Source organism: Gopherus flavomarginatus, chromosome 11, assembly GCF_025201925.1.
Source record: "Gopherus flavomarginatus isolate rGopFla2 chromosome 11, rGopFla2.mat.asm, whole genome shotgun sequence".
Lineage (NCBI taxonomy): Eukaryota > Metazoa > Chordata > Testudines > Testudinidae > Gopherus > Gopherus flavomarginatus.
Window position 1 is genome coordinate 10,941,980 of NC_066627.1, and position 6,686 is coordinate 10,948,665.

Genomic DNA, 6,686 nt, shown 5'->3' on the forward strand with positions numbered 1-6,686 from the left:
GAGTTCAAGAACTGTCCCTGTTCCCATTGGACAGATGAGAGGAGCCTGAGGTCCAGAGAAGGGAAATGACTTACCCAAGGGCCTACAAAGCAAAGCGGTGGCAGAGCCAGAAAGAAAAGCCACCAGTTCCGACTCCTGTTCTAATGGACAACAAACCCCTCAGAGGCAGGGATAGAGCCCAGGAATCGAGATGGTGGGGAAATATCATTCCAACTGTTTCTGTCAGAAAATCCCATTCAGACTAAACCAGTTTGTTTCTCAAAATCATAACAAGTGGGATAAAAGTTCTTTGCAAAAATATTTTGTTGCAAAACAAAAGCATCTCCTGTCTGTCACACTGTGTTAAATTATCTTGTCGCACACAAAGAGGAGACACTTAGATCTCGAACATTAGATAAGATGCTTCAGTCTGAGCTAAGTCGTTGCTGCTCATAACAGTTTCAAAAAAAAACCATACAAATCAAATAGACTATTTCAGCTATTCTATTATGTGTTAATCTGCTCTGAGTAAACGTAATAGGACACCTCATATTATGCCCTACTCCTAGTGACACTCTCCAATAGATCCCCATCCTCCACCCACTGTGAGGTAGGTAGGAGCAGATCATTATTATCTCTACTTGAAAGAGGGAGAAGCTAAGGCTGAGAAAGGAGAATTGACTTCTCTTATGTCACACAGCCAGTCAGTGGCAGAGTTGGGAATAGGACCCAATAACCCTGATTTTCAAACTAACCATCGGAACTTGAATTTCAGACATTGAATGACCTGAATAAAGTGCTCTCAGATGAGCTTCAGACCAACAACAGTGCACAGTAATTATTCAGCAAGTATTTGAGGAGAACTGCAATGTTAGAGAGAATCATGAACTGCTCAGAGAGAATTAATGCAGAGAAGCAGCAAAATTTGTGAAACATAGAACTGGTTCTGACTTATTTCCTTGTTCTTAAAAGAGAACAACAAGGACCTGAGTCTCCTCCCTGTCAATAATCCCCTGCTCAGCCAATCAGGGTAGAGCCTGAGGAGGGGAGGCTGAGGGTTCTCACCAGATAGCACAAAGGATGGGCCAGGTCAACAGTGGGGATCACTGTCCGAGCACTATTTCAGCCCTACAGTTTTGGATGGACCACCCACAGTGGGAGCTGCAGAGCACTCCCCCGCAACACACACACACACACACACACCCTGGTGTTGGGAGGGGAACAGGAGAAAGGACAAAAGAAACAAGAGATGATGAGAAAGGAGGGAGGGACGGATGGATGGAGGGAAAAGTGAAACAAAAAGGACAAACCCTAATGTCTCTAGTGATTCTAAGGGACAAAATCCCAGGTGTGGAATAAAATTCTGCCTCCTTAAGCTTGTGTTTTCCATGTCTAGAATTCAACTCTCACCAGATGGATCAGACTGAACAGGTTTCAGACGTCCAGGAGGCTCTTGCCTTCTAAAGAGGGACTGCTGTTTTCTAGTAAAATCACTACAAGGGAAGGAGAAAACTCGAAAGAGTTTCCTCCTGGTGCTCACATCCGTGAACCCGAATACTCTGTCAGTCCTCAAGGAGAGACTTGGAGGAGATTTGCTGAAGCAAAGCCACAGGGGTCTCTGAGGTTTCCCTGGCCCCTCGCCCCTGTCCTGCCTGGATGATGTCAGTATCTCTCTATGAGGTCACCACCTCCCCACCCCCTTTGACCAATAGTCTGAGGTGCTGGAAGAGGCCTTTGTGATGTCACTTCCACACCCCTCCCTTGCTGTGCTAATGTCCTGCCCCAGGCCAGGCACTTTGGAGGTTTGAGCTACTCCCTGTGGATCACCCCACTCAAGGAGCGTTCATTGTAGGAAGTAAGCTGGCTAGACAGGAAAATATCAGATGCTGCTGCCAATGCTACACTCAGTTTTTCAGAAATTAGTCGACTTTATGGCCAGAAGAGATCATTAGAGCTTCTAATCTGAACCCCTGCATTTCACAGGCCTCCTGTATGACCCAAGAGCTACCTTGGGGGCAAACACATTCCAGAAAGGCACCTAGTCTTCATTAAATGAAATCAGGAGATGGCAAATCCACCACTTTCCTTGGTAGCCTGTTCCTCTGGTGAATCATCCTCGCTGTTGAATATTTGTGCCTTAGTTGTAATATGAATTTGTCTCTTTTTACCTTCCAACCGTTGGGTCTTGTTATGCATTTCTCTGCTCAATTAAAAAGCCCTCTAACACCCAATATTTTCTCTCCATTAAGGCCCTTCAACACTTCAGTGAAGTCACCTTTCAATCTTCTTTTGATAAGCTAAACAGACTGAGCTCTTTCAATAGCTTACTAGAAGGCATTTTTCTCCAGCCCTCAGAACATTTGGTGGCTCTTTGCTGCCCCAGCTCCAATTTCACCTCATCGTTTTCAACTGAGGACACCAAAACTGGAGGCAGCATTCCAATGTTAGTCTCACTGATACCATGTCACCTCCTGTGACATTAATGACTTAATCTGTAACTGTATAGATCACCTTTGCAACCACGGTTCTATATTTGCAGCCAATATTGTAGAAAAGTTGCCACGTAAGGGGTCTGTGAAGAGGTTCTGATTGACTGATTATAATGATGCTATCTCTAGATGTGTATCATTTTTGTAGTTGACGTTATGAATATTGGTTCTATGCTGTCCATATTTCAAACTCGTGCTCTGCTTCTGGGGAACACTCTAGACAAGTTGGTGTCAGTTCTGCCTAGCCTGCTTGATGGCCCACTAAGGACCTTCAGCTATACAATTGACCCATTGAGAGAAGGCAGATACACCTTGTGACTCATCAAGGTATGCAGGGACCTGCCTATGGACAGAACTCAAAGGTTTTTCTATGCCACGTGCTGGATAGAGTGTCCTTGGGACAAAGAAAGCAAAGACCACGTGGCAAGAGACTATAAAAGGCTGATGCCTCATCTCCATCTTGTCTTCAGTCCTGCTTCATACCTCTGGAGGGACTTTGCTACAAACAAGCTTCAGCTCTGTACAAAGGACTGAATGCCCCATCCCAGCTGTGGATGGACTCCAGAGACTTGATTTGAACCTGCAGTTTATTCCATAGCTCCTACAGGCCTGAACCAAGAGCTTTGCCATTACTTCATGTGAAGGATTAAAAATTTATTTGCTCTTTATGTAGCAACCTGGTGCATGGATTGTGCCAGCTCTTTTCCACACTCAAAGTCCAGAGTATGGTCAAGGATCAGAGGCCTAGCAAATAGTGATAAGCTAAGAGAAAGCTGGGGTAAACAGAAAGCCTTGCTTGCTAAGGTAGGCCTGGTCAGCAAATTGCCAGGTGTTGGAGCTAAGAACTAAAGAATTGTGTCTTATTCAGAGTTGCAGATTGAACAAAGAATCCCTGTTCCTATTGTGTTTGTTTCTTCTGTAGGGAGATGTTCTTCCCACAGATCCAGTCTTGAGTTTATGAAAAGTTGGCAGATGTCAGTATAAGGTATGTAATTCTTCCACGTCCCTTCCCACGGACCAATGCCTGCCTTTAGACACACAGAAAATCTTTATTGCCATATACTTTCACTGTTTCTTTGCTTTAACCCCTAGGAATGTACCTCTTGGACAATCAAAGGAGTTGCTCCATTCCTATGGACCCCAAATCAGAATTCAACATAGATATTTTATACTAACAACATTTTATCAAAGTATTAATGAAATGTTAACTAGCTAACTTGAGACCATGGGTGTAGATATTAAGTAATCTGTTAACTATTGGCTAATGTGCTTATCTTGTCTTGCTGCAAAACCTATCCCGGGGTGTGGAACTGCCTACCCCGTCACTTTCCCCCACTTGTGGAATATCTATATATTCTATTGCAATTAATTAATTAACAATGTCTCTGAGCCTAATAAGCAAGGTGACACTCCACCAGCGCTGTGTGTTATAAACTCCTATTTTTGACCTCTACACGGTGTAGATTTGTGTCTTTCTCGGACACCTGCTGAATAAAGAGAAGATTCAGGATCCAGCCTGGCTGAATGTGTGTCCTCTCCTCACAGCTTGGTGATCTTTTGAGGAAATGGAGAAGACTGCCTTTGCCTAGCTGTACATTGCTTGCAAAAGAAACAGGTCTTTTTGGTGACAAGTGTTGAAAGGAGGCACTAGACAAATGTGGAGACAGGAAAAATGTCCCCCAACTGAACTGGCATCTGCGGATGCTGAAGTCACAACACAGAGCACTAAACACTATTTGAGAACGGCTGGTGTCAGAAGAGTCTCTAACAAGGCCTCTTCCCCCCAGCAGGGGCCTCTCTGTGCACAGAACTCCTGGTAGCGTGATGGCTGCAGGCAGTGGAGAACTCTATTTTGGCATCTCTTTGCCTGTTTTGTGGTCAGCATCTTCAGTGGCTGTTAAAAGGTCTCTAGATAGTGATCTTTGGGAATAGCTGGCTGAAGAGCCTTCCTACTAACCAGGAGAGCCTGGCTTGGCCTGCCAGTTCTTCCTTGCTGAACCTAGTGTGTCTGTTGGCTCCTTTTTTGTATCTCTTTTCAGAAAAATAAAAGACCTGTCAGCAGAATCCTTCTAAGTGCTTGTTCAAGACAGAGAGAGCCTTCCTTGTAGCTAAGACTTGGTGTAATAGGGCATGTGGTGCCTCTTCCTGGCCATCATGGTAATTAGTTCTGGTTCACCGGTGCGCCTTCATCTAGTGGCATCTGGCTGCATCTGTTTTATCATTAGGACCCATGGCGCTCTCAGGACTTCAGTGTCCTCTTATGGACACAGCCCTCTGGCTGTGCCTCACTCATTTCTCTCCCCCCTTCCCGGGGGCAGCTGTTCTCTACCCAGACACTTGCCTCAGTGGTCGGCTGCAGTCCAGGGTGTAGCCACCTGTGTCAGCCACTACAGAGGCAAAAGTGGTGAACCTCCAACCCTGCATCTGTTTCCCTGGACCACTTCCCCACAGTCCCAGCATCTTCCTCTGCCTTTGTATTAGGGCCTCAGTCTGGCAGCACTCAACCAGAAGGTCACTCATGCTCCCCTTACCCACCCAGCACTACTCTGATCATGGTACCCACCCTTCCCCTTCCCCTTCCCCTTCCCGAGCCAAATCTCCCTCCTCAAACTCCAAGCAGTGACTAACTCTTGTTGTGCTGAGTAGCCCTTTATATATGGGCTGCTCCAGCAAGCCTTCTCCTGATTGGCTCTCCCAATAAGCCCTTTCCAGATAGGCTGGGTTCTGTGCAGCCTCTGCAAGGCTACCTTAATCTTTCTCCTGCTTGGTTGGGGGCAGACACCTCCCCACACTTGGAAAATGGCAAATGAGAAGTTTAGAGCTGGTGGAAAGGTTACCATGACTTAGACTGAGCTGATGTTCCTGTGGTCGAAACACAGATCACTAACCGCTATATGATCACAGTGGCTGGTGGGAGAAGCACATGTTAGAAGCCCTCTGTCATCTCAGCTGTGGCTTTCTGTGCACGGAGAGCCAGACACCTCAAGGTCTGCAGGTCCTGAGGGAAATGTGGAACATCTGTCCTTTAGAATTTGCAGGTGTTGTCCTGGACCATCAAATGGAACAGTTGCAAACATTTTCTTGAGGCAGGCACCATGGCTTAGCTGGCTAAAGCACCTGTCTAGTAAACAAGAGATCCTGGGTTTAACTCCCAGTGGTGCCTTGGTGTATGGCTTTTGTCTCCTCTGCTCACATTTTCCTGTGTCTTCCTAGGAAACAGAAGAGACCTCCCTTGGTATCCAAGTCATTGCTTCCTAAGGAAAAGGCTTCTTTGGAGGGAAGCATTGGAAAGAATCAAATCACAAGCCTGGAGTTGATGAAAAGGCTGCTGTGACTGGCATTAGCATGGTGGTTGCTTTGACTGCAATAGCTGCAACACGAGAGCCTGCGCCACATGTCCTTGTGATTCACTGGGGATGTCCACACGCAGATGTCATGTTGTCTTCCTTTTTATAGTCACTGATGAAAAATGGAGCAGTTGGGAGAAAAGTCCCAGAGAGTGGCACCGTGGCTAAGCTGGCTGACTCACCTGCCAGGTAAAGTGGAGTTAGGGATGCAGCACCCAGTGGTGCCTTGCCAAATGTGTCTGCTCTTCCCATCTTTTGGTCAATCTTCTGAGGAAACAGAGAAGACTGCCTCTGCCTTGCAATGCTAATACTTCCAAAAGAAACCAGTCGTTTTTTCTGAGCAGTGTTGGAAGGAGGCACCTAAGAAATGTGGAGACAAGGAAAAGGTCATCGTAACTCAACCTGCATCCATGGCTCTTGGGGCCACAACGCAGAGCACTAAGCACTGTATGACCACAGCAAAATCTAAACTTTACACCTTATTACACTAGGCAGTAGTTAAGTCAAGCATTTTTCTCACCCCACTGGATGTTACCCTCCTTAATACATAGAATTCCCCCCTTCATTTTCTCAGGATTCCTGCTGCTTCCAACATAGGTGGGGGAGGACAAAGGTAAAAACATGATGCCACAGTCTCCTATTTTATATCCTTAGTTCAAGTGTCTAGAAGACACTTGCCCAGACGTGTCCGGGAGGGCTCTGCTGAGTCACTAGGTTGGGGAATCCTCCTGGTGTGGTCTTGTGCAACTGACTCATAGACTTGAGCAGTCCCCACAGTGTTGTGTTTGGGCATCTGTCATTGAATTGGAAATCCCTTAATTACAATTCCTCTGCTGATTCATGGTTGTTGAACTCCCTCCTTGGCAGGGGT

At 46.2% G+C, this 6,686-nt stretch overlaps 1 non-coding gene across 1 annotated transcript; it reads left to right on the top strand.

Moving 5' to 3' along the window:
* The first annotated feature begins 5,557 nt into the window (after positions 1-5,557).
* TRNAT-AGU (transfer RNA threonine (anticodon AGU)) lies at positions 5,558-5,631 on the top strand. Its single transcript has one exon. It is a non-coding gene; the product is annotated as a tRNA-Thr (tRNA).
* Positions 5,632-6,686: the final 1,055 nt, after the last annotated feature.